The following is a 27,434-nucleotide window of genomic DNA, read 5'->3' as shown; positions in this document are numbered from 1 at the left end:
CAATATGGCAGCTGACAGTGGCATCATACCACCGAAATAAGTACATACATTGGTTTTGGTTAGTGCAGGGAAGCCACCTACCAAATTTCGAGAAGATGGGGCCATAAATTAGAAAGTTCAACATGGCGGACGTTGTTGACCGTTATGACCATTACGCGTAGAATTTCGAAATGAAACCTGCTTATCTGTTGTAAGTAAGCTGTAAGGAATGAGCCTGCCAAATTACAGCCTTCTACCTACACGGGAAGTTGGAGAATTAGTGACGTTGGAAAGTTCAATATGGCGGCCAACAGTGGTGTCATACCAACGAAATAAGTACGGACATTGGTTTCCATTAAAAGTTCAATATGGCGGCCAACAGTGGCATCATACCACCGAAATAAGTACCAAATTTCAGCCTTCTACCTACACGTGAAGTTTGAAAATTGGTGATGTTGGAAAGTTCAATATGGCGGCCGACAGTGGCATCATACCATCGGAATAAGTAAGTACATCAGTTTCGGTTAGAGCAGGGAAGCCGCCTACCAAATTTCGTGAAGATGGGGCCATAAATAAGAAAGTTCAACATGGCGGACGTTGTCGACTGTTATGACCGTTACGTGTAGAATTTCGAAATGAAACCTGCTTAACTTTTGTAAGTAAGCTGGAAGGAATAAGCCTGCCAAATTTCAGCTTTCTACCTACATGGGAAGTTGGAGAATTGGTGATGAGTCAGTGAGTCAGTGAGTCAGTCAGTCAGTGAGGGCTTTGCCTTTTATTATTATAGATTTCAGATAACACCCCTGTATTAAGTCAATGCCCTTCAGCCTACTTCAGTGACTATTCAAACTTTAAGAGCCAGGGCTTTAATTATAGTACACAGACTGTATACAACAATGCTAAGACGTGGGCAGAATTAAATCGAGTAATATTTACATTTTAAAGGATTAGTTATTCCCTTATTCAGATACTTTGTATATGGAAAGAAGGAGAAAAGTAATATTTCTGATTAATGGAAAATTCTAAAAATGAGGCACTTATACTCTGGCTTTGATCCAGGACGGGATACCTTCAGTTTACTATTTGCACATTCTCTCTGTGTTCATTTGGCTTACTTTCTGAGGTCCCACAAACTTCAAAGAAAAAAAAATCAAGCAACTTTATGGATGATTTTAAACTCTGTAACTGACCCAGTGTGAGTTGATGCATGATAATGCCTGTGCAAAAATGTCATCTGGTCCAGAAGATGTGCCTGCTTTGTACCTGTTGTTTCTTTAATAAATCCTGGCCCCCAGTGACTATGGCTAGTAACTTATAGGTTTATATAATAGATGGATGGATGGACAAGAACAAGGTAGTGACTGGAAAATTAATTAAAATGAACTCTCAGAATGATTATGTTGAAATGTTTTCAAGCAGAAATACAAATTACACTTATGCTCATGCTTTCAGGAAGCAGTGAATTTGTTTATTCATGTGCAATATATTTTTCCCAGAGATGCATGACAGCACTGCTGACTCGATATTGAAATCAACAACTGCAAGAAATGAGCACATTTTTCACTGTGATCATTGCAGACAAGTCGTCCTTACTCCTCCTGGCTTACAGGTACACTGTACCTCTTTATTTCCAGTCAAACGGACAGTTACTCTTTGTATTTGTGGTGGACTCTTTTAAAAACAGTTAGGTAATTTGTAATTAGCACTTCTTAAAATAATTATATTTACAACCCCTCAACCTAACATATGAAGCAAGTTAAAAATTACAAAAGTGTCAAAACACTGTCCAAAAATGAAGCCTGATCACTTAAAGAGATAGCCTGCTATTTCTTGCTCTATCACGAAACAAACTAGCAATAGTAATTCTGTGTGGCAGAACAGAAATGTCCATAAACAGCAATGATCTATGACTGACCTTGCAGCTGATACACAAGAACACACACTGAAGCGCATTTAATAAATCATGAAAATTTTCATGAAAGCAGTCACAGTGAGGTTACATAAATCTTAAATGTTACAATTTTAAAAAACTCATTTAACTTTCAACTTTTTGGCCTGGACAGAGCAGTCTTGCAACTCAATTTTGTGTAAGCCACTGTATAAAAAAATAGTTAATTCATGGTAAGACTACAAGAATCACATGATGATTAAGTTTGACAACAACTGAAAACTGAAAAAAATATCACCTTGTCTGATGAATCTTGTTTGTTGCTGTTACGTGCAGACAGCAGAATCACATTTTGAAGTAAAGGGCAGGACTCCATGGATGCAGTCTCCCCTGTGTTAATGGTACAGGCTAGTGGTGATAGTATAATGATGTGAGGGATATTTCTCTAAACATATTAGGCCTCTAAATATCAACTTTTAACATTATTTGAATGCCACTGCATACTTAAACATTGTATCCTGTTCGCAGTCTCCTCTTTTTCAAATGGATAATCCCAGCAGGGAATTATCCAAAGTCACTAAACATGTCTCATCTAAGACTGATTCAGGGAACATAGCAGTGACTTCACTTGACTTCAATGGCCTGCTCATTCTAAAAATCTTAATCCATTTAAATACTTTTAAAATGAGGAGAAACAGGAGATTTGCATTATGATGTGTGGATAAAACATCTGAAGGATGTTTGTGATACTACTGAGTCAAAAGTACCTTGCTGAATTAATTCCTTTTCATGCAAGATGCAACTTTTCAGTTGCATCTGTGCTAGCCCGTTAGATTACATTCTCACACACAAGCATGCATGGACACATACTAATTCTCCTGGGCTCACTAAATTATTAAAAATACTTAATAAGCTGAATGAAGAATATGTTTAATATTTTTTTCTTTCAACTAAGGGGAACCTGTAGAATAATATGTATTCTAAAGTATGGTTCTACTTAAGTCAGCTTTAAAGCCATTCATCCAGAAATAATTGCTACCATCAAATAATATAACCAAACATACCATAACATTTTAAAACCTGACAGTCAATTTTCATGGTTAATCTAGGCTCAATGCAGGAACCTAGGATGGGGTGTCAATCCACTGCAAGGATAACTCATACCCACACCTACATGGTGCAAATTTAGTATTGCCAGTTACTTTTAATTTTGTATACACATCTTTGAGATGAGGGCAATTGATTGGAGTACCTTTAAAAAAAATCCAGAAAAACAATGCTCATAATCTTGGATTTGAGCTCTATTACAAACAATCTTCAAGGACTGACTAAGGAAAAAAAGATTGTGACACTAAATGAGCATTCCATGAGAGCAAAATGCCAAAGTTTTAGCATTAGAAGATCAGTTGTTTAAGGGTGTGATGAGTTTTAGAATCATGCCTTATTATATAATAATATTTAATTTTACTGAAAAATACAGTAATCAGAAGCAGAAATATGTTACAATTTTATTAAAATTCACATTCTTTAACCACCATTCATCTAAAAAAACAACATTTATGCAATTTAAATATATAGTAACAAAAAAACAGCAATCCAAATACATACCTGAAACACTAGATATTCCCCTACCATGTTGAGTTTTCATGGGGCAATTAGAGCTTTCATGATCCCTGGAGCTCTGCTTGAGCTGCAAATTGCTAATGTGCAAAATGTGAATACAATCAGATAGTTGCCAGAATGCAACGTTCTTGAGTCAGATTTGCTAACCATATTGCTATCTACATTAGAGTGCAACCCTCCCATTGCCTAATTTCATATTTCAGTTTTGGTTTCCCATTTATGCAAACACAAACACATTCACAATCATCCACACTGTGCTAACAAGGCATGACCTGCTATTAGATGTCTAAAGTTTGTGTATGTAATTGCCTCCGAGCAGTTATTTAAACACAAAACACTTTCAGCAAGTTTAAAACCTTGACGTGGATCTCTGCCTGAATCTAGATCATTTACTTTTTTCTTAGCCATATTAATCCCACTTATACCTTACATGGCTTCAGGAAAACCAGATCTGTTCATTTCATTAAACCATCATTTACTATACAAAACACATATACTGTAGAATATTACTTTAACTCCGCTTTAACAGAGTTGCTACCTTACAGTGAATAATCTGCACCAGACTATACATTTATCTGTATCTGCTCATGATATGCAGACGTGATAAGCTTAATTTTACCCTGTGGAATTGAGTGGCAGGAATGCCAAACTGGCTAGAAATACAAGCAGACACAAATGAATTAAGGTTTTCTTTTATCTGCACTGTGATTTATTGTAGGAAGCTGCAACTGAAATAAAGACCTTTTTATCATCATTATTTGCTGTCCTGTCTCCTTTCAGAAAAAAAAGGTGAATTTAAGATTTTATGAAAATTCAATAGCTGAAAAATGAACATCAACAGAATATCTTTGACATTTACAGGAGCAAATTACTGTACTTATTGTCAAATGGTACTGCAAGAGAACTTATCTGACATAATCCTACTTGTTTTTTTCTTTTAGATAGACTGTTAATTTTGTAAGTTGCCATGTAGACAATCAAAGGAGAATCGTCATTTTAAACCCAGAGAATCAATCAAAGGAGAATTGTCATTTTAAACATGAGGCTGGTGAAGTCAACAAAATCTTTACTGACAATAGCTACTGGCCGCTCCTACATGACTCTAGGCTAGACAATACCTCCAAGATGAGGTTCCCTTCATCTGGAAACACCAAAGATCACAATATTACCCCATGACAACAAAATATGGTAGGGAGACATTGAGTGGCACCAGGGTGCATTTGTATTTGTATTTAAGTTTTCTGTATTGTGTCAACTTTTCAATTGCATCTATGCTAGCTCTACAACCATGACAGACATAAAGTGTCTGTGTTAGCAAAGTTCATACATTTTTAACATTTTTCTGTTTGATAATAAAATATTACTATTATAATCAGACATGATGCTAAAGATCATGAAATATTTTAAAAATGATCTTCCATAACCTTGCCATCTAAATTTCATTGAATGTTCTTTAAATATCATAACCCATTTTCCTTTGTCTGTTCACGAAGATCCTTTATTTCTAAAACAGAAATCCAAAGTAAGAGCAGAACATTTCTCTGTTGAATTCCAAATCTATCTTTGTAGCACCTTCAGGGTTTATAATGCACTATCCAATTGGCTTTATCCAACCATGTCTGCATACCTTTCTATATACAGTAGTACACTGTATCTATATGAAAATATGGCATACTGTTTAAATCTTCAATTGCAATGCTGTGCCATAATTTGCTTTGCTCATATTAACTATTCTCTTCCGTCTAACGAGGATTATAAAAATAGCATAACCACCAAAAACACAAGTCATGATTGTTTGAAATATAGACAGATACAGTAAGTAGCAAATTGTGCTTGACTACGAGCATGGTTCTATAGACTTGCCTCTGTCAGAAAGGATTCATTTTTTAATTGTATTTAAGTGACAAATTACCAACAAATAAAACTTACAATATAACATTCACATTCTAACAGGATGGAATTCATTTCAATTAATTGCATTTATTTTATTCATATCCTTGTGTTTTAAACTGTTTAAAAAGAAAAGGTCATATTATACAAATCTTAAATTTAAATTAAATTTATACATCATAAAAAAACAAAACATAAGTACATACATAATGCAATATGCTTCCTTCTGTTTCTTTATCCACTTTACCAAGTTAATTATAACAGGTTGCAAAAAATGATTAATTTTCTTCATTTATCCATTTTCTGAAGTCGCTTCTTCTACTACAGAGTTGCAGAATATCCACAGCCTACCCATAACTAATGAACAGATTGGATTTCAAAACTAGTGGAGACATAGAATGCAGTTCACTGGATGTGAACTGCTACATTTCTGATTGTTAGACCTATCATGTAACTTAGCATGTATAAATTAAAAATAAAATTCAACACTGCAGTTAATGTCACTAACAGAGAAACAAATTCTTTCAGTGCAAGACAAAAAAATTTCAGAGCAATTGGCTCAAATGTGATGCAGTGTTGTAATTTTTGCATGATGAAAGCTAATGGTGAAAGGGAATATATATCTGTTATTTCATAGCTGTGTTATTTCTTGAATTTTAATACATTTTCTCTCTAATTCCATTTGTGCTGTTCAGCCACTGCTCCATTTTCTGTCGCAGTGCTAGTCAATATCACCCCCCACACTCCTTTGCAGTTACACAGTCTACTAATTCAAGCAACACTTAACCCTTCCCTCCATCTGTTGCACACAGGAAACTGAAACATGCCATTCATCGCTGTTTAATGCACACTGTCACCCTCCTCCTGAATTAATAAATTACTATAACCATGGTGCTGGAATTAAAATTAAGTTATTATGTTAAATTCTGATTAAAAATAAGGCCTTTGTGCTGAGGAGCAAGAGAGCTGGTGTCAGCTTCTGGAAAACGATTTTGCTCATTGAGACTATCACAGTTAAATGGCCTTTTTTCTTAGGTTCACGTATTATTTTCATTTTTAAAAAGCCTTAACTATCAAAGTTTTTATATACTATTTTTCTGAAAAATCATCTTTCTGAATATAGAGACACTAAGAACAAATGTTCAGTCATTATTAACAGAATAAGCTATACTTCACAGTCATGGAGACAGCAGACATCTAGAAATATTGTCATGGAATTGTAAAACATTATACTCCTTAACCGGGCTGTGCTATTTCTCAATGTCACCATCCTGGAATGCACCCTGGATCAATGGCCATGCTTTTTAAATAAATAACAGCTATTCAATGTAATTCCCAAACATCAATAACACAAACAGCTCTGATTAACCTTGTTCAATCTCTTCTACTATGTAACTGCTTAATGTCACAATCACACAAAAAAGGCAACCATTTTTATTTGCTTTTTTTTGTTTGCTTTAAGTCAGAACCTTAGCAGTCATAATAATAGGTTAACCAAATCAAATGTAAGCAATATCATCTGATCGATCAGCTCATTGCAGCACTTGTTTTGCGTGGAAGTAAACATCTGTAAAATCAATCAAGATTATAACAAAAAATATGCAATAATAAAGATCAAAATATGCACTCTTTTCATTATAATTAGCTGTTTAATGTTTTGGGTTTTTTTGTCATTTCTCCATGATATACATGTTAGCAACCGTTACTAAGCAGCTAGTTAGCTAGGAAGGAATGAAGTAGCACTGAAAAGGACAAAACAAATTTACCGAAGAGTTCCAGGATAACTACAAATGAGTCCACAAGACCTTAAAATTCAATTCCATTCTATTTATTGTTGTTAAGTGCATTTCCATGTATGTGCCCGGCACACTATATAAAGGCAACAAACACAAAGTATAATTATGAAACAAGCAAAGAAACTATGTTAGATATATAAAATATATAGATAGTGTATATAGGGTGCTTTTAAGTTAAATTAAAATGTCCTAGGCCAACTGCTTTCTGAACAACACAAGTATAAACAGCATTTCACTCCATTTGTTTATAAATTCTAACAGTCTTGAACAAATAGTGTTTAGGTACTGTGAAAGCAAAAATAAATCTGCCATTAATCTGATCAAAAATGCAAATCTATCCTGTACCTTCACTTCTGAAAATTCAATTACAAATCTATCAAACCTGCTTTCCTTCAGTATAGGATATTACCTTTTTTTAAGTTATTTATTATTTTATAATTCAGGCAATTAGAGACTGGGCCAAAATGTGCCAAAAAATCTACAAAATGAAAAAATGCAGATATTCAACATTTTGTAAAGAAGAAAAACAGCCTTTATTTACCTTTTTACTAATATGTAGAGTTCACTGTTTCCAATGATCATTAGATAAGAAGAGAAGTGACTTTATTTAACCATTGTTATTCCTGCATAACACACTGGTGAAACATTTTTGGCATTTTTTCATTGATTATTCCTTTACTTAATGACTGCAGGAACATCAAAAAATGTGAACATGACTGCTACCAACTGGCTCAAAGTTCTTCCAAGATTCTATGTTCCTTCCTTCCTAACATATAATGTCTCAGTTGATACGCACAATCTTTAGAATTACATCAGGGAGACTGTCTCCCTGCTGTACAGATACACCATTCACCCATGTTCTGAACCCACTTACCACACAAGGGTCATAATGGAGCTAAAATCTGTTCTTGTAGCATTTGATAGGTAGCAGCTAACCCTGAATGTAGCACAAGTTCCATCATAAGGCAAGTTCATACATACGTAAACACACAAAATTTAGAGTCATATGTGAACATGATTTAGATAAATCAGCTTCAACCTCAGAAGTACATGTGGCTATACTAGGTTAAAGTACATGTCTATTTGTCCAGGCTTATTTCCTTCCTGCCAACTCATGGTCCTCCTGGAAGTAGGTAGGCTCATAAAATATGACAAGAGGTGAATGATATTAGGTTTGTAATCCACAAATCGCTCAACACCATTTTTGCTTTGGTGATGATGAAAACTGTATCTTTATTTGCTCCTAGTCCAAATCTATAAATATATATACACATATATATATAAAATCCAACGTCTGTCTGTCTGTATGTATGTCTGTCCACTTTTTATGAGAGGGCTACTTAACGGATTAGATTGGGTTTTTTTCTATAATTTACTTGAGCATTCTGGTTGATTTTACGACTTCTCTCATCGCACTAAATATCATAGTATGCTTGTGGTACCGATTTATTTGTGTGAATCCGAGAGAGAGGCTGCAGGCTGAGGGGAGGAGAACAGAGCCCTCCTCACTGACATGCCGGCCTCAGTTCGAGTCGGTATACCTCTTGCCATGTGTTGGAGCATACCTTGCCTCCGCTTAGCTTATTGATACCTGTTTGTTCAAAAGACGTTATCATCTACAGATTGTTAAGGAGTAACGTTTGACGTTTTTGAAAGAGAGATCAGAGCTACGTGTGTTTTAGAGGGTAGCTGCTAATTGCCAGAGATATCTTGGCCATAAGACATTGGAGCTTACCTACCTTCCGCTTGACCAGAATTACATTTTTTTAATGATTTTTAAAGTTTGTCTTGTTTTACTACTATGTGAGTGAAGCTGTGGGGGACACCTAGTATGTAATAAACAAAAAAGAAAAAAATATCATTTAGCGTGTCCAAAGCAGGCTAAATTAATATTTTCTCTGAATCCAAAATGAATGCAACTAGAACTTTTAAAAAGTGGCTGCTTTCTCATATTATCGTGGAGTAAAGAAATATTATATCTAAATGCATACATAGCAGTAGAAGCACACAATCACTTGGATGTGCCGGAAAAATGCCTACTCGCTTCTCACCTGCCAAGGTGCAATGATTTAAATGCAACTTTCTGTCACCATACAACAATCCTTGATTGATAATAATGATTTGCTTACCTTGTTTTGGCATCAATATTGCATGTACAGTAGTCCCTTTCATTTAGAGGCAATTTTTCCACTGCCAAACAGCAACCTAATTTCAGCAATTAATATTATTATGCATTCAATATAAGATCACAAAAAAGAGCACCATGACTACACAGACTGTCAAATACTTTTCAATGTTTATTGCAGACTTGAAAAAATGACTTTTTTGTTTATGATCATCAATCCCACATTTTTCTTCTTCATTAACATTAAATGTACCACTTGGGAAATTAGAACATTGTTTAATAAATGAATTACTTTTTTCCCCAACATAGCATAGAATGCTCAGTTTTGAGCTGCCTTGCATATTTAAGTAGTACAGTGATTTTATTGTCCCCAAGGTGTTGCTTTTCTCACAAGAGCTAGTTTTTTTATTTTTATTTTTTTGCATTTTTAAATATTTTGTAGTACACCTGCCTGGACTTTAAACACAACATCTAATGACTGTCAAGGATTTGACCTCTAGATTATTTTTTGGTTTACTTTCCAAAATACATTCATTAGGATATTTCTTTTTTGATATTTGCTACAAATGACATGAGGAATGTTACAAATGAAATAATACTGGATTAAGTAATGGAATCCTACTAAAAATACTAAAAATAAAAACACACATAGTTGCTTTATTTCTATAAAAATAAAAAATAAATAAATGCATTGATCACAGCTGGTGGGAAAATACAGAGATTTATCCATCTTTGAGGGTGCTTATACTGGTCAAGGTTATGGAGGACTAAAGTTATGAATGCAGGGTGTTACAGCTGAACAATGTGGAATATCTGAGCAATCAGGCAGAATACACGTTCCCTATTTAAACTGACAGAAGATGCAAACTTTAAACAGAATGCATGTATTATACAATATAAGTGTGCAAAGGCATGCAAATTAATTTCAGGGTATTTTAACTCACACAAGTATTCTTACTCATGCAAATTAAACTATTAATTTTTGTTACAGATAATTTTGGTATACTGAGAAACTCAAAGACCCATGTGAATGGTGAAATTATCATCCACACACTGACATTGCTAATCTTTAAACCAAGGAACACTGGAGGGATGAGAAACCAGTGCTGAACACTCCACTGCTATAATGTTTGATTCAACAGGGGAAATATATAAAACTAAGCAACCATTAAATTATATATATGTTCTTTCAATCAAAGAAAACTAAATATAGGTTTTTTACAAGTATAGTATTACAATTTATTTTAAACAGATGCTTTTGCAGCTAACAAACTGATATACTAAGATATCTCTGAGTCATGTGCAGTAGGTGCAGATTAAACCAGCATCTTTATGCTTTGAACTTTGATACCTTCTTCACTAAACCACACTACTTGTCTATTTGATTTCTTTTGCTTTGAATTAAAGAGAGAGAGTAATATAAATTATGATGATATTATTCAATGAAACAAAGCAACCTTGATTAGTGTGATAATGCATAGGTCACTGATTAATCAACCTAAAACTGTGTACCACTATTTCCAATAAATAATCAGTATACAATGCTTCCTGTTGGCATAAAGTACATATCTTGCATATGGCATATGCTAGATTTATAAAATATTCTAGATCCACAAATACCATGAAGTTAAGATATTTCATATGCTTTAACATACAGAGCAGCAAAAAATAGCTGGAAACTATCAAAGCAGCTGACCATTAAACTAAATACTGCAGTACCATGGTGAATTGAAATTTTTCAGAATATATGCAGTTTCCTAGGAAACACTTCAGTGAGATAACAGCACAATGTGAATGTCTTTGGAACTGATTAGACTGTCAAGCAAAATTTTAATCTACTTTCACTGCAAATCTGAATAAAAAATTAAATAGCAGGTTCAAATGTGTGTAGCTCCTAGTTTCAGTGAGTCACAGGTTCAAGGAATATAACTGATACACTATCAAGGCTGGGGCTCACATATTTCATGTACCGGTAATTCATTTAAGCATATTCTGCACTTTCCAAATGTGTGTTTGCTGCCACTGTCATTATTATTATTGTTCAATTCATAGATGCTTTTATTCAAGGCAATGTACAAAATAAACTAGCATGAATACTATATAATTTCAGCAATTTGAAAGTATAAAGTTAACAAGAAATAAAGAGAAAATTCTAATAGTAACAAAAGATGCTTTCAATACTTAAAAAGTGTTTGTTCATGCTTACTCACATCCTTCCCTTAATTTCATCAACAATTTACTATGTATTAAATACATAATGTCTTCCAAAAAATCTTTTTGATGCCAAAATTTGGGCTAACAAATGCTTATCTAAAATATACTTGGTATTTTGTAATTTCCTTCTCCATAAGATTCTCAATCACACTTTATTGAAAGTTCATTCATGTGTTTTCCTTACATAGACCTGACTTGTACAACCTCAGCACCATTGCTGTTCTTTGTATCTACAAGGGAATTGGAGCAGTCCTAATGCTTCCATTTTCCTACATCCTGTATTCGTTCTGCAACTTGATTTCTTGTCCTAGCTACTGCTCCTATGTAATGACTCCTTCATACCTTCCACATTTAAAAATATTTATGAATATTTAACTATGACAAACTGTGATCAAAATCATAATGTTTATTATTATATTAAGTATCCTACCTGATTCACTGAAGCACTGTGACTGTAGGCTCAAATCAAAACAACATACAGTACATTTATAAATGCTTAAAATGTTCATGAAATTCAGTCATTCATAAAATACAGTCTGATTAAATATGCATCAAGCATGCCATCATTCAGCTAAAAATTTTTAATCATTCACATATCTCTCATCTAAAATTAACTACAATGTACTCAGCGAAAGTTCCAAACTATGAGCAGTGTCATCAAGCATTTACATTAGTAGGTTAAATTAAATATACCTGATCACGTCTGTTACCAATTCCGTTGTAATATTGATGAAGGGAATTTTAAGCTATTGATAAAATGAATTGACTTGTAAAATAATAAACTCACTTAACTTGGCTTCTATTTTGTGAAATTGCATCCATATGTCTGTCCAAAAACTCTATTGAGGGTCACATCTTTTTACCAATAATTAATTCTTTGTCAATCTGTCTGTCAGTCTACACCCTTACATTGTTATTTTACTTTTGTGGGTTGTTAAAATGTGATTTCTTTGTAGTAAATATTTGATTTAATCATATTTATCTTATTTTAGTACATTAAATTATACTTATGTTTGCTTTGTACAAGGTCTTGTGATGGTGTCCTTGAGGAAAAGCAGTATTTAAAATAAAGATTGATTTATTGACTGGCACAGTGTGTCATCAGAACCAAATTTTGAAATGTTTCCATTGATTTCCTTGGAATTAATTTATAATGCAATCTAACTGGAGCTGTCCATATCAAGGATTAGTAATGTCTCCAGCCTCTCACTGAAAGCTGCTGCAGCACTAAAAATACTATTTATCTTTAGCTGGATTCTTTGCTTTAGGTACGTGGAGTGGTGAAGGAAGGTTTATAAATGCATCTTTCTTCATTATTTTATTTGCATCTAATACTAAGTGTTACTATTTGTATATGTCAACTCCAGTGTATTTAAGTACTCTGTTTTCTGCAGAACTGTTAATCCAAGTTACTGTTTGTATCTGTCTATAATTTACTTTTCTAAATTCTCTCACTTCAATAGTAGTAGTAGTAGTAGTAGTAGTAGTAGTAGTAGCATCATGTGTACAGAGTACAGTTAAATTCCGACTGGCATGTTTGATCAAGAAGCAACACGATGCCACTCACCAGTTCGTTGATAAATAAGAATGCCCTAAAATATATTAATTTTATTGTATTTAACAGTAAACACAAATCAGCTAATCTAGTTTACTTGTTACATTTGTTTCTGTGCTCCTCTGAATTATACAATGCCTTCATGATGTTAATTCAAACTATATTATGTGAAGCCAACAGAGTAAATTAAACTATTCTATAATAATCACATACTACTAATATAACAGATTTATAGTAAAAAAATGACTAATCTAAATACGCATCTACATTTTCTAACTTATTACTGTTGTGAATTTGTTGAACTTAATACAATTTTGATCACTAAAACTGATACTATTGTCTTTGTCTGTTGTGTCATTATTTGTAGAAAATAGAATGACACATCTGACAGGTATGTCTATACAAAGTATTAATTAGAGATGGTTAAATATCTTTCTCTAGCTTCCTCTTTCATTCATACATTTGACCTACTCATTCTCTCTTCAGCATTTTGTAGAATTACAGCCTATCATGACATCATTAAATAAATACATTTTTAAAGAAGGTTTAATTTTACACTATTATATTGGGATGAAAAAAGTGGAACTGGAGTTAAGGATCATTACAAACACAGTATACAGTAACAGTATAATGGACACAATATTACCGTTTTGATGTTGTTATTAAAAAAGTTAAATCAGAAAATGAATAAAGAATACTCTTGTGGTATACATCATAATCAAAGTTTATTCTTAGTATAAGCCCTCATCTATGTGATTCTAAAGCAAACATGTCTGGACTGAATCAGGAATTTCTTTCTCATAAAATGATACTCAAAGAGTGTGCACTTTATGTAGAGGTGAGCAGTTCTTCAAGACTTATGTATCATATAATATTGAGTACCATTTACTACTTTTTTCTAAACATTATTTCAATCCTTTGAGAAATCCTGATTTAACAATACCCTAATTTTGAAAATGAAATAACTTTGTTTCTTTGTCTACATTTGTTCTTCACAACTTTGTTTTCACATTAATATTACAGAGTTATTTTCTTTCGTACCCTTAGCAAAATTGCTCCTTATCAGCAGTAAACCACACAGGAAGCAAAATATTCTGCTATTAAGCAAACAATTCTTGTACATATTTTACAATAGTTTAATATTGTATTGTAATGACTCATGTGAAAGAAATAAGCAATAAAATATATTGTTCTTTCTCAAAGTAAGTACTAAAGGTAAACAATGAGTGTAACTAGCATTACTTCATTTACCTATTACAATAGCATTTCTTAGAAATGTATTGTAGAACTGACTGAAAATCATTATTGATCGACATTAGGTTGCTGTACATCTGCTTACTCTGACCTGAAATTACATTAGGTAACAATACAGCTTAAGTATAGTTTACTTTGGATCTTAAAGAAAACTGTGTCCACTACAGTGAAATGTACAGGTATATGTGTCTAAAAATCTGCTTGATCTGTCACACAAATTTCTTCTGCTCCATTATGTTTATTGCTCAGCAGCACTTTTGTTTCAGCATCGGCCAACAGCCATTCTATGTAGTACAAATAATTCTACTTCAATAGCATTTTACAGCATTTTCCACAACTGTACCACTATCAGTTAGAGGGGTTATAGAAAGTGGTTCTGCAGCAAAGTTTACTGGCATGCTTGCTTAGCAGTCATTAATTCATTCAGTTTCTTCACCGACTCTGAGAACTTTTGCCTTATTGTGAAAGAATTTTTGTTATACCTGCTATTCAATATACTTCAGCTTTCATTATTCTAAGAAAACAGAACAGATTTCTAAGTACATTTCACTTGTATTTATTTATTTATTATGCTTAAATTAAAACATCACTGTGTGCTGACTGCACAAGGTGGCATAAGCTTTTAAATGAATAGAGATGTCAAAAAATGAAATAGCAAGGGGTGAGAACCAGGAAGACAAATGATCAGACAAAATAACAGTTAGAGTTGTGGTGCCTGAAACTAAATATTTAAAATCTGAAAAAGAAACATATACTTATAGACAAAAAGCTGAACAAGAATTTTTAAATCAAGGATTGAGAATCAAAAACAAATGCAAGCATCTTTAGGAAATTCTAATCATGGACAAATGGGAAATATATAGCAACCAATCAACAAACATGCTCAAAATGGCAGTACCCACATGAAAAACAAAATGGCAGGAGAGATGATAATATTTTTCAACCCCATGAAAAACACATTAGGTACAAAAATACACGTGACTATGAGGTTCCTTGGCCTTTAAAATCTCAGAAAATAGGTCTTTTATTTTTAATGCCCAAGGAAAAATATTAAAAAATATTTTTAAAAAATATGTATTATGATTCACTGAGAGAGGAGAGGTTGGGAGCAGGCATGGATAGCGTGTTGCCGCACCCACCACATGGCGAACCACCTGGGTTGGGAGCTGAGTGCAGAGACATCTACAAAAGTTTAACTAGATAATACAGACAGAGGAATGCACTAAAAATAAAGACACTGCTTCTCCAGAACACAAAAGTGAGTTAAAACTGTTTTATATTTACGGTCTTATATGTTAGAAAAACAAATACTCCACATCTTTTCATATTAATAAGCAGCACGGCAAAAACAAGTTGAAAGTTAGAGAGAGTTATGTAAACACTATGATAGAATGAACAGTTATTTTAACCATAAACAAAACATCAGATATCACTGGCAAATGTAAGAATGTCTATAATCTGCACCCAGGATATATTCCTCTGAGCTTTGAGTTGAAACTGAGCAAAGTGTCCCTTTAAATTGTACCTTTTTGCAAATACAACAAAACTAGATCTTAGAACTTTGTAATTCATCTAGAACTGTAACTAGAGATAAATGGTATGTCTTATCTCAAGCCATCCATCCACACATTTAGTTTCTGATGATGATAATTACAATTCATGGTAGCACACCACACTCTATACATAAAAAAATTCAAATTGACTCATTCATTTACTTTTTAAAAAAACACAATTTCCTGTTTAGTTAAAAAACTGAAATTTGCCAGTATTATATATCTGGGCTAGTATGTATGCTCTAAGAAAGGACATTAAAAAGACCCCTACAATAGAAAAACTAAATATCCCAAATCTAAAGAATGCTTTGACTTATTTGATTGAAATTTGGTGATGATATAGAAAAATAAAATAAGTTGACCTAAATTTTTATATTTGTCGATAATAATATTGTAGCAAATAGGCTAATGTACCACATCTTTTTTTGTGTCATCACTGAGAAGGAATTGCACAAAGAAATGGGGCTTGCCGGTTTTTAAAATGAAGGCCATCAACAAAAGCAAATAATTCAGTATAAAATCTTATAGCAAAACTCTGATAGGCATGGTCTTATATTCTACAGTAAAACATTTCTGAAAATGTATATTATAGAAAGACCAGATCATACAAATTTCACACATAAAAAGCTGCAGCACAAATAACTGCAATCATTAAAGAATCACTGCTTATTTATTTTCTTCCTTTTACCATATTTGTTTTTGTTCGACAATCCCCACAACAGAGGGAAGCACACATAAGAAAACAGTCATGATAACATTCATGCTCCAGCTACATAAAATCAGTGCCACAATGTCCCAATACTAAAAATATTTGCAGGGACATCTGGACTAGAAATATTATATACACTATTCTACCATAACCATGAAAAATGTAGATTTGCTAATGAAGAAAATATTTCAAAAGGAACTGAATAAACAATATTAAATACTGTATCACTAACCTTACCATTCCTGAAAATATATAGTATGCAATAAAATCTTTGTACCTTTTCATAATCTATAAAATCAGTTGCCTATAGATTCAACATATTTTTAAAGTTATGCCTCACTATCTTTGTATACTTTTAATAAAGTTATCAATTCCATTGCTAAACTATATCCCAATATTTCTTTGCACTATCCAATACAATACCAACAGACTTAAAAGACAGACAAAATTGCTTTGCCATCCATGGTAATCAGAAACAACATTTGTAAGGGAATTTTTTTTACCCTTTATCTATTCTATGTAGCAAAGACTTTCTAAACCCACTTCACCCAACATGGTGACAATGAGGTCATGTGATGAGTTGTAATTCTTTCTTTTAACTTTCCTTTTTAAAGGTGGTACATGATGTGAGACAATGTAATGTGTGTTATATGACTATATTATGCAAATTATCTGTCTTAATAAGCTCAACTCTCCCAATTAATAGTTGCCATTTGTCATAGTGAATGGAGGTGTTCATATGTCTGTGCTCCCTCAGATTTGTTGAAAGGATGTCCACTGGAAATATTGCAGGAGTATTGCCAGCTGTTATTTAAAGGAAAATCTGCAACATACTTCTGACTAATTTCAAATGTCCCTGGTAGAGATCACATTTTTCAATGCCAAGGGTCATTCAGTTTACCCAAACTCTTCTGCATTTTTCAAATATAGCAATCATCCATCATCAACTGTCATTGCTTAATAGCCTATAACAAAATAATATTTCAAGTTTACTAGATGTCAAACAATGGCATATAACTGGAGAACATTACACTGGCAGGTTTTGAGATTTAAATCCACTTACAAGTGCAAGAAGAGTGCAAGAACACCATTTTATGAGAAAAAATACATCACATCAGTGAAAAGATTATTTTATGTTGTAAGCATGCCTGTGCTGAAGTTGCAAAAAATATATAATTATGAAAAAGTTAAATAACCAGATCTTACAATTAACATTTGAGTACTGACTTTCATTGTTTCAAATACTGAAATACTTTTTAAGAAAGCTTTCATAAAAAGAACAATATAAACAATACATTGACAGCTAGATCACAGGCAACTGACAAATTTGCTTAGCCAAGAGTGAGATAAAGTGAGTTAAGTAACCTGACACTAATTCACTATATCCAAATAAATGTATTTATTAAGCAATTGTATATGCTTAGTTGTCTAACATGGACATTACAGAGGCAAAATTGGTAAGCAATACAAAACAGCTGTTATCAGTTTTCATAATTTTTAGAGATGAACTGTTCCAATCGGTCTGGTTCCACCTTTGCATCAGTGTGTTTGGGATAAACACCATTTCCCCATGGCTTTGTAATGTATAAAGTGGATGCAGAAAATTAATGGAGGAATAACTAATAAAGCTGTAACAAAATATCTGTCGGCATAACAGTTAAATCATAACCAGTTTGATAAAAGAGATACAATTCAGCGTTACAATGAACCAGATGTAATAGATATAAGGCAAACACTAGATTTGGATAGAAAGCCAGTACACCATAGTGCCAACTCAAACACAGGACCAATCTATAATCATCAAATATTTTAATCTGCATGTGGGAATACAACCAGAGAAACCAAACAAAAACAGACAATAAGGACAAGTCCAAGAAAACTTTTGTTGTGGATGCCCCATCAGAATAAATAGCAGTTGATAACAACACATTACACAGTTTTTTATGTATAGAAACATCAGAGCAATATGTCTACAGATAAGTTGGACAGTACTAAGTGTACAACAGATTTAGTGAGCCAAAAATAAACATGCTAATAAGCACAGTAATACTACAGTTTTCACTAATGTTTGCGGTGTAAGTTGCCATTTTGGATTGATGTCATGATCTGAAGTCAGACAAACTTGGACTTAATAAGCAGGCCCCAAGTTTCTGAGTTGGAAAGTTGTTTTATAGGGGCATTCCAATTGATAATTCCGACTTTGAACTCAGACGTACTGACTTTTAACTTCAAATGGAATGCAGCACAAGCTTCAGCCCCTAAAACTTTGTTTTGGTTTATGATTGTGTGAGAGTGTCATTTTACATTGTATTTTGCTATACTTGTGTTTCTTTGGATGTAGTGATAAGACATAAACAAAGGTTCTAATGAAATATATATTTACATATAGGCCATATTACCTGAATGTAGAGAAATTTGATATGCAGCCCAGACATAAAGAACCATACCTTTGCTTGTGATTTTTACTATTTCCATCAAATCTTACATTAGGATTGGAGAAAAATTGACAATAAAATAAACTGTGGGGGAAAGATTTATCAGAATACTGTTTCTTAACAGCATCTACCATAAAAACATATTTTTGTTCATGAACACACACCTGTTGTTTAAATGAAAAAGGCAAGGCTTTGCATATTACTATGCAAAATATTTCTGAATTTCATTTTGTATTTTATTTTAAAAAGAATACTCACACAGCACCTCTGGTTATACACTGCAAAATATTACCTATAAATGCATAACCATGATTCCACTAGTGTATACCCTTATTTTGAAAGATGACATAATTAATGTGTAACTCCACAGTCAAGTAAAGATTTTCCTACATGATCACATTCTCTCTCTCCTGTAATTAGGTACAATGGAAACCACTGCTTCTAAATGCTGAAGGAAACTTTAAGAGACAAGATTATATCAACATTGCTAACTGAAACACTTTCATAACAAATACAACAAATGTATAACAATACACTGGAACACAAACTTCATTTATGCTTTGCAATCATGAACAAAATAACTTTGAAACACCATAAAAGGACAGCTGGTTTATTCTGTGGCTGTCTATACTGTAGATATTACTGGGATTGACTTTTGGAGGAAATCCCACACTGATTTTGAATCAGGTACATTTCCCTGTAATTATGTACCCTCCAGTATAAGTTTTTTTTTTATTTTAAAACACAAAACTTCAAGACTTGCATCAATAACTGTATAATAATGGAATTTTTATACAGTTTAGGCATATTTATAATTAGTCCTTTTCATCCTAAATTGAATGTAAAAACAAGTTTAAAATGTTTATTTTGTTATGCTGTATATATATATATATATATGTGTGTGTGTGTGTGTGTGTAGCAACACATGTACAAATTATGAATATGAGCTGCGTTTCTGCATAAATACAACTTTGTTGCTCTTAAATACATCATTTCTTGAGTGATGTGCCTATGTTAGTATTCCTAAGTACTTGTGTACCGTGCGTGGATGCGTCAGCACGGACTACTGCAGGTCGTATTTCCCACATGTTAGAATACAGGGCAATTACTGTCACCAGCCGCTACATCAGGAATCAATAATAGCTTTTTTAATGTCCATTTGTCCTCATTGTAGAACATTTTTGGCACATTACATAACGACTTTTTTTGCTTGGTTATTGCTCATCAGCAGACGTAACAACGACCTTGAGATCTTATCCTGAAAAGATAATCGCACAACTTTGGATAAAAGAAACCTGTTTTTCCTTAGAGGCTATGGAATTCTCTCCCTGATTTCCATGAGAGCTTCACGGTCGACTGATGCTTTTAAACGAAACCTAAAAACGTATCTTTTTAGAAAGGCATTTTTTTAAATATTTCTATAGATTATCTTGTTTGTTAATTTATTCTTATTTTGTAGCACTTTGAGACTGTTAAATATAAAGCGCAATATAAATAAAATGTATTATTATTATTATTATTATTATAGAAGCAGGGGGCAAAAGATGCATACTGCATTGCATCGAAGTGAATAAAGTTATAGCAGGTCGTGGGAGTTATCTGACACGTCTCTATCTGTCAAGGACCATTGCCCAGTCAAAGATGCACCGTAGTACCCGCAGTGTAATGTATTTCATAGACACGTGATTTCTGACGTTACTCTATTATGAGTATACATCCATACATCGATTTTCTGAACTGTCATTTCCATCACAGGGTCGAGTGAAGAAGGAGCCTGTGCAGGTAGGAGCGGTGCAAGGCAGGACGCGACTCCCCCAGCTGGATTAGTGCGTGTCCAAAATTAAAAGGAGTCACAGTTACAAATTATATTCAATTTTCTCTGCGACATACACATTTATTTTTATACAGCGGGTATTAAGAAGCGCTTTCTAGTTTAGAGTGGACCACTGCCGTGCATACATAAATTAGTCTGATCTATAAAAACGGTGTTTACCTTTCTGTTACGCCTAATCCTCCCACACGTGGGCCATAGTAAGCAATGCACAGTTGACTACATCGTCTTTGTGAAAAGAGAATATGATGTACGCTTGATCAACTGCAACCTATTACAGCTTTAAAATAACGCTATTCGTGGCTACGTGTGAATATACGTGTGTAACTTTTTTACGAAATACCAAAAGAGGCAGTTACTTAAAAGATAAATATTTATACATTTCCATTTAGATGTTGAAAATTATCTTAAATATACAAACCTCGACCGGTTTCTCTGATATTCGTTAGTGATAGTGTCTACAAGCTGATGGAATGCTCGAATAATGTTTTTGTAGCCGAGACAATACATGATTCAGCACCACTCAACATTATTAAACATTTTCAGAATTGCTTCATGAAATTAAACAGACATTGAAATATAAAAGAAGCATTTGGTGAAATAATTTTGATCAGAATTACAATCAAACAATCGCTGAAACAATGTATATTCATCTGATAAGCTGATTTAGTACGAGGTTGTTTTCTTTATTAGCTTAGTAAAGAGAAAGAAAGAAAGAAAGAAAGAAAGAAAGAAAGAAAGAAAAGTAAAAACCTCTGCTAGTGATGCACACATAATGTACACTGCGGCGAATATCTCTGCACGCACATATTGTATACCACGCTTGTCCCCTGTAGGATAAATCAGGAAATTATGTGATTCCTCTTAACATTAAAAAAGCGTTTCAATCTATCTTCCTATCTGTCTGTCTGTCTTAGCTCGCTTTCCTATTCAGTGACTATTCTGTAAATTACAAATGTTTGCACCAGAGCCAAAAGCAATAACTTGCCGATACGGTTTAAACATTCATATTACAATTATAAAAAGCCTCTCAATTGCCAATCAAAATGAAAATCACGACTTACCTTACCGGCAAGAAAACGCAGGAAACGGGGGTCAATATATATAAAAAAAAAACTGGCCACAGAGAAATATGTAACACGAGTGCACCCAGCGCTGATGGTTCCCAACAGTGAGCAGGAAAGGTAAGAGCAGGAAATCGGGTTTCAAAAAAATGCGGATGCAGTTTCACCAACGATGCGGCAGGGACCGATCCTACACTGGTCTCTGAGCCGTCTGACGGGAGAAGTACAACTGCAGCTCGGCGTCAGACCTTGTGCATCATGCATTTATTTCATCTAGTTGGGTGTCTTTCATGCATAGAAACGCTGTTACTCGAGAAGATTGCGCAACCGCCAGCTATACGCCTCTTTTTCTGCACCTAGTTTTAAGCATCAGAATACGTTACCTCAGCTTGTGTGAATTACTACAGTGTGTGTGAAACGTGATGATAAAAGACACACAAATGTGCTGATGGATTAACTTGTTTGTTTTCTGCAAGACTTAACGTTCTGTATATGTCATTAAACCAGAGATTGATATCTATCTATCTATCTATCTATCTATCTATCTATCTATCTATATGCAGCAACAGCTCTCTAAGAGTATAGAATTTTTTCATATCTAAGAAAAAAAAAAGCACGTGTATATGGTATATATAGTGTGCATTATACAATAAGAAACGAACAGAGATGACAGACATCTGAAAAGAATGCTATATAAGAGTAAATTTCATGACACACACACATATACAGCATATAGGTACAAAATATCTCAATAACCCAAATTTACTGATGTATATAACATATTAAAACATCCTTGAATCCTGCTAGAGGTCATTTGCCTGCATCATTTTTCTAGTCCTGCTGATATCAAACAAGTTCTTCTTATCAAGTAGTCCTTCTTAAATTGATAGTCTTCTGATGTCCTCAGAGTTTAAACATCATATGCTTTGCAACAGCATTTTGTATTGTGTAATAAATGCACAAAGCAGCAATAGTTTAAAAAAATATATTTAATTTTTAAGAAATAAATTATTTCATTGTATTATATACACAATTTCCCATCTGACAAAACACACTTGATATCAACACATGATAAATGTTTCCATGAGATCAAGTTTGTTCACATTTTGTTAACCTTCCACTAATATAAATCAGTTTGCATAGTCAGTTGCTTATCAGATGGCAATTCATAATCAGAAAGGTCTTACTATAAAAAAAGCTTTTAGTTATTATATGCATTTGCGGCAAAAATTGCATCTATTTGATACAAAGTTCAAGAACTGATTAACCAGTTTCAGAGTCATATTTATTATGCACAGAAAAAATTAACACCCTGCTTTTTTTAAAGACAGATCTCTTATGATTGCCTTCACACATTGTTACTTTACTAAATGGTGATATCAAGTATTCTAGAAAATTAAAAGACTGATTTTTGCTTAACTGGGAGAATTCTAACCCACCTTGCATAACTCAGCTGGGAAAGTAATTTTGTATATTAACTTAAAAAGTGAATTGTGCTTGTGCTAAAAGGTTAAATAAATTATTTTTTTAGAATTTGGCAAGATCCCTTACTGCTATTCTAACATAACTGGTTTTCTGTTAAACATTTCCTGCTATCGTAGCATACTGTATATAAGGGACCACTTCAAACTGGGCTTTCTTGTCACATACAGTACCCCTTTCAATCTGGTGGGTGCAAAAGGGGTCATGTGTTCAATTTGGAATTTTTATTTCAGGAATACAATGTTTTACAATTTTTTACAACTTCAAGATTTGTTCACCATACCTTGGTCTTTGCTTTAAGGTTAATTTTTAGGGCCTGGAATTAATCAAGCAATATTTTTCCAGGCTTCTATTGTCTGTGTTGTATAGCTTGTTGCAAATGAAAAATCTTGCTTTTTTGGTAATTTAAGGAAAATGTTTTGAGTTGTTGGTTACTATATCCCTTCCATAGCAAGACATATGAGTTGTGCACACCTCATTTAGTACCATAACCTGTCTGTTACTTTAAAAAAGTCAACAGACTATACTGCCCCCTTTCATCAACTGCCTTCTTCCAACTTAAAAGACCACTTCTTGCCATATTTAATTCAGGTCGTTTACTATCCTGAATATATCCATAACATGAGGAATCACATAATTTCCTGATCTACCCCCACTTACCAGCCTGTTACTGGCAGTAGCAAGTCTTCATTATCCAAGCCAGAAGTTCTTATGTGTGTTTGGGTTAGAAGATTACCCTATGCTATTTATGATATTTTAGGGGGCACAGTGATTAGGGGGCGGCATGGTGGCGCAGTTATAGCGCTGCTGCCTTGCAGTTAGGAGACCTGGGTTTGCTTCCCGGGTCCTCCCTGCATGGAGCTTGCATGTTCTCCCTGTGTCTGTGTGAGTTTCATCCCACAGTCCAAAGACATGCAGGTTAGGTGGATTGGTGATTCTAAATTGTTCCTGGTGTGTGTGAGGGGGTGTGTCCTGCGGTGGGTTGGCACCCTGCCCAGGATTGGTTCCTGCCCTGTGTTGGCTGGGATTGGCTCCAGCAGACCCCCTTGACCCTGTGTTCAGATTCAAAGGGTTGGAAAATGGATGGACGGACAGTATTTAGGTATGCAGGACAAGTTTTTGATTTCCAATCTAAATTCTGACTGTGTAGATTATGCCAGTACTCCTTAAATCTGAATTTACTTCCTCTCTGATCCAAAAACAAGTATATTAAGTTAATTACGGTCTCTAAATGAGTCCATTATTTATATATGAGGGCATTTGAGTCAATGAGTGTACTCTCTGATGGGCCAGTGTCATGTCTAGAGTAGGCTTCTTTTTTACAGTTAAAGCTGCCAGGACAAGGTCTGCCTACCTGAAACCATGGACAGTAAGAAAAGCATTTCTGAGAAAGAATGATAAAATGGGAGATATCCATGATTTAAGTATCAGAGAAGTGGAATTTTTCATGTTTATTTTCATTTTATATTAAATTGCATTGTAGGCTGACCCTTTCATTTCCTTTACTTTTACTTGCAGAGGTGTGGAAATCAAATTTTTTTCTACTTGTCCATGGACAAGTAAACTTAGAAAATCCACTTGTCCGCCAGTTAAATTCACTTGCCCATGAACAAATAACAAAAGTGAAAAATAGTTTATTTTTTCTGATCTTTTATTGATACCAAAACTGCCTTCCATTTTAAAACTGAAAAAAGTTCTTTCAGGGAGTAGTATTTTGCCACTTTGCTCTAGAACATTATATAAAAGATTCCCTTAACATTTTATCTCACTAATAAACAATGCCTTCATTATAGCTACACTAGTTCTATTTCACATATTACAGTTACATAACAGAACACTGTACTTGTGACATCATTCAACAAAACAGACAATATTGACTTCACAAACTCAACACAGGCATCCCTGCCTTGATGGTCGCTCCCTAAATTTACACCATTCTTTTCCTGCACAGAACACAGAATTTGAAATTCAGTAAATGGCCTGTTGTGCTTTGCAACAGCGTAAGCAGTTTTGAACAGCCTAGCCTAACGCTCAACCTCCGAGCGTTCAACTTTAGAAAATGCTTTTTCAATTGAACCCACTTTTTTCTTACATTTAGACTCATGCTTTGACATACAGGCAATGTGTTTCGTGACAGCTAATGCGACAGTAGTGTCGACTTTCATGCCGGTAAATAATGTGGATGTTTTGTCGGCAATAAGGGGATACTGACGGGAAATTTGGCAAAAAACGTAGTCAGTTTCGTCAGCATTTATCTACGGAAACTCTTTGAGCCATTGCGATTGAAAAGACCGTTTTTGTTTTTTTATCATACTCACGGTCCTTTTCAGCTTTTGTTTTTCTTTTCTTGCCCTCCTTGTCAGGGTTTTCAGGGCCTGTTGTGCCAGTTTTAATCGAGGAATGATCCATTACTCATCCGCAATGCTACTTGCTTCAGTTTCAGCAACACGCAAATAACGAGAAAATGTGCTTACCGCAGTGCATTATGGGTTACACAGGGAATTCCTAAAGGCGTATTCAAAATTCTGCAAGATGGTACATTTCCAAAGAAGTAAATATTACCGATTTTGTCGGGGAAAAAATAATCACGTCTATGTGAAGATTTTTATAGGTATTTCACAACATCTGGAAACCATTAGAATGTTTTCTTCTTTATTTTTTAATAAACTGACAGCGCGAAACCAACTTGTTTTATATAAAAAATTCTCCAATCAAAAATGATCTATGTACGGCTCATCAAAATTGATGTTGTCACGCAATAAATTTCTTAATCCCTCAATATATCACAACCTACGCGAAATCACAAATTTGAGGAAAGATTAACTGCCTAGCAAGCTTTGTTATGTGGTGAAATCATTTGCATTGTAAGTAAAATGACCGCATTTTTATGTAGAAACAATGAATTTTATCAATAATATATAAAAGTTATTGATTATAATGAAAAAGCATCAGATTACATCGTAATGTCAGCATGAAAAAAATGACCGCATCTTGTGTGTAAATAGTAGGGTAAAATACTTATGTAAGACCGTAAGAGTGCTTCCCCTTTGAAAAATCAGCTGTCATTTTGTAAACAATATTGAACACCAATCTGAGACATGAAGAACATGCCTAAGTAGACTGTTTCCACACAAATGTTTAAAATTTGAAAGTAGTGGTAAAAATGTGCCCTGCATAGCACATATAATTCTTTTTTCTACAGAAAATTGCACTTGTCTACGGACAACTGAAACCAGAAAAACACGCTTGTTCGACAGTCAATTTACCCGTGTTGGATGAGTCGGGCGTTGGATTTCCACACCCCTGACTTGGTAATGGTGATTACCACAGGTTTGCAGGAAATTAAAGTCAATTTAATATTCAAAAATATATTTTTGTGTTAGATTACTTCAGATAACAGTAGGGTGTGCTGTGTCTTATTATGCTATTGTTAAACAATTGGACAAACCTAACATCCTAAACTAGTTTTTTAACAGATATTCCCTTCCACACATTGTCCCTATTACATCATCATCTCCTACCACTTCCACTGGAATGTCCAGTGATGAAGCCACCATTGACAATCAGTATGAACTGTCCATAACTGAAGACCAAGTGAGGAAACAACTGACAGCTACATGCAGGAAAAGCTGCTGGGCCAGATGAAGTCAGTCCCCAAGTTCTTAATGTCTGTGCTGACCAGCTTTGAGTGATCCTCTGTCACCTGTTCAGTCTGTCCCTATGGCTCCCGAAAGGGCAACTGCTATGGAAATCATTCTGCATTGTTTTTTTCCAAAGAAGGCAGGCACCTCTAAACCCATGGACTATAGACCAGTAATACTTATGTTTTACATCATGAAGACAGCTGATCCTGGACTATATCAGTCCTCTTGTGGTAGACCACCTAAACCCACTGCAGTTTACCTATTAGACAAAGATTAGATTGGAGGATATAATTGTAAGTTTGCTATACAAGGCTTTGTCACACCTGGACAAAGCTGGCAGCACTGTGAGAATTCTGTTTTTTGATTTCTCCAGTGCCTTTGATGCCATGAAC

The 27,434-nt window shown here is 34.1% G+C and overlaps 1 protein-coding gene across 1 annotated transcript in view; it reads right to left on the bottom strand.

Moving 5' to 3' along the window:
* The window catches only part of vsnl1b (visinin-like 1b), a 212,268-nt gene extending 190,041 nt beyond the window's left edge, over positions 1–22,227 (bottom strand). Inside the window, exon 1 of the mRNA XM_039748935.1 lies at positions 21,917–22,227. The gene's annotated coding sequence lies outside the window, so the exon portion shown is untranslated. The remainder of the gene's footprint in view (positions 1–21,916) is intronic.
* Between the last annotated feature and the right edge of the window lie 5,207 nt (positions 22,228–27,434).

Source organism: Polypterus senegalus, chromosome 3, assembly GCF_016835505.1.
Source record: "Polypterus senegalus isolate Bchr_013 chromosome 3, ASM1683550v1, whole genome shotgun sequence".
Lineage (NCBI taxonomy): Eukaryota > Metazoa > Chordata > Cladistia > Polypteriformes > Polypteridae > Polypterus > Polypterus senegalus.
This window is presented reverse-complemented; position numbering and strand designations above follow the sequence as displayed.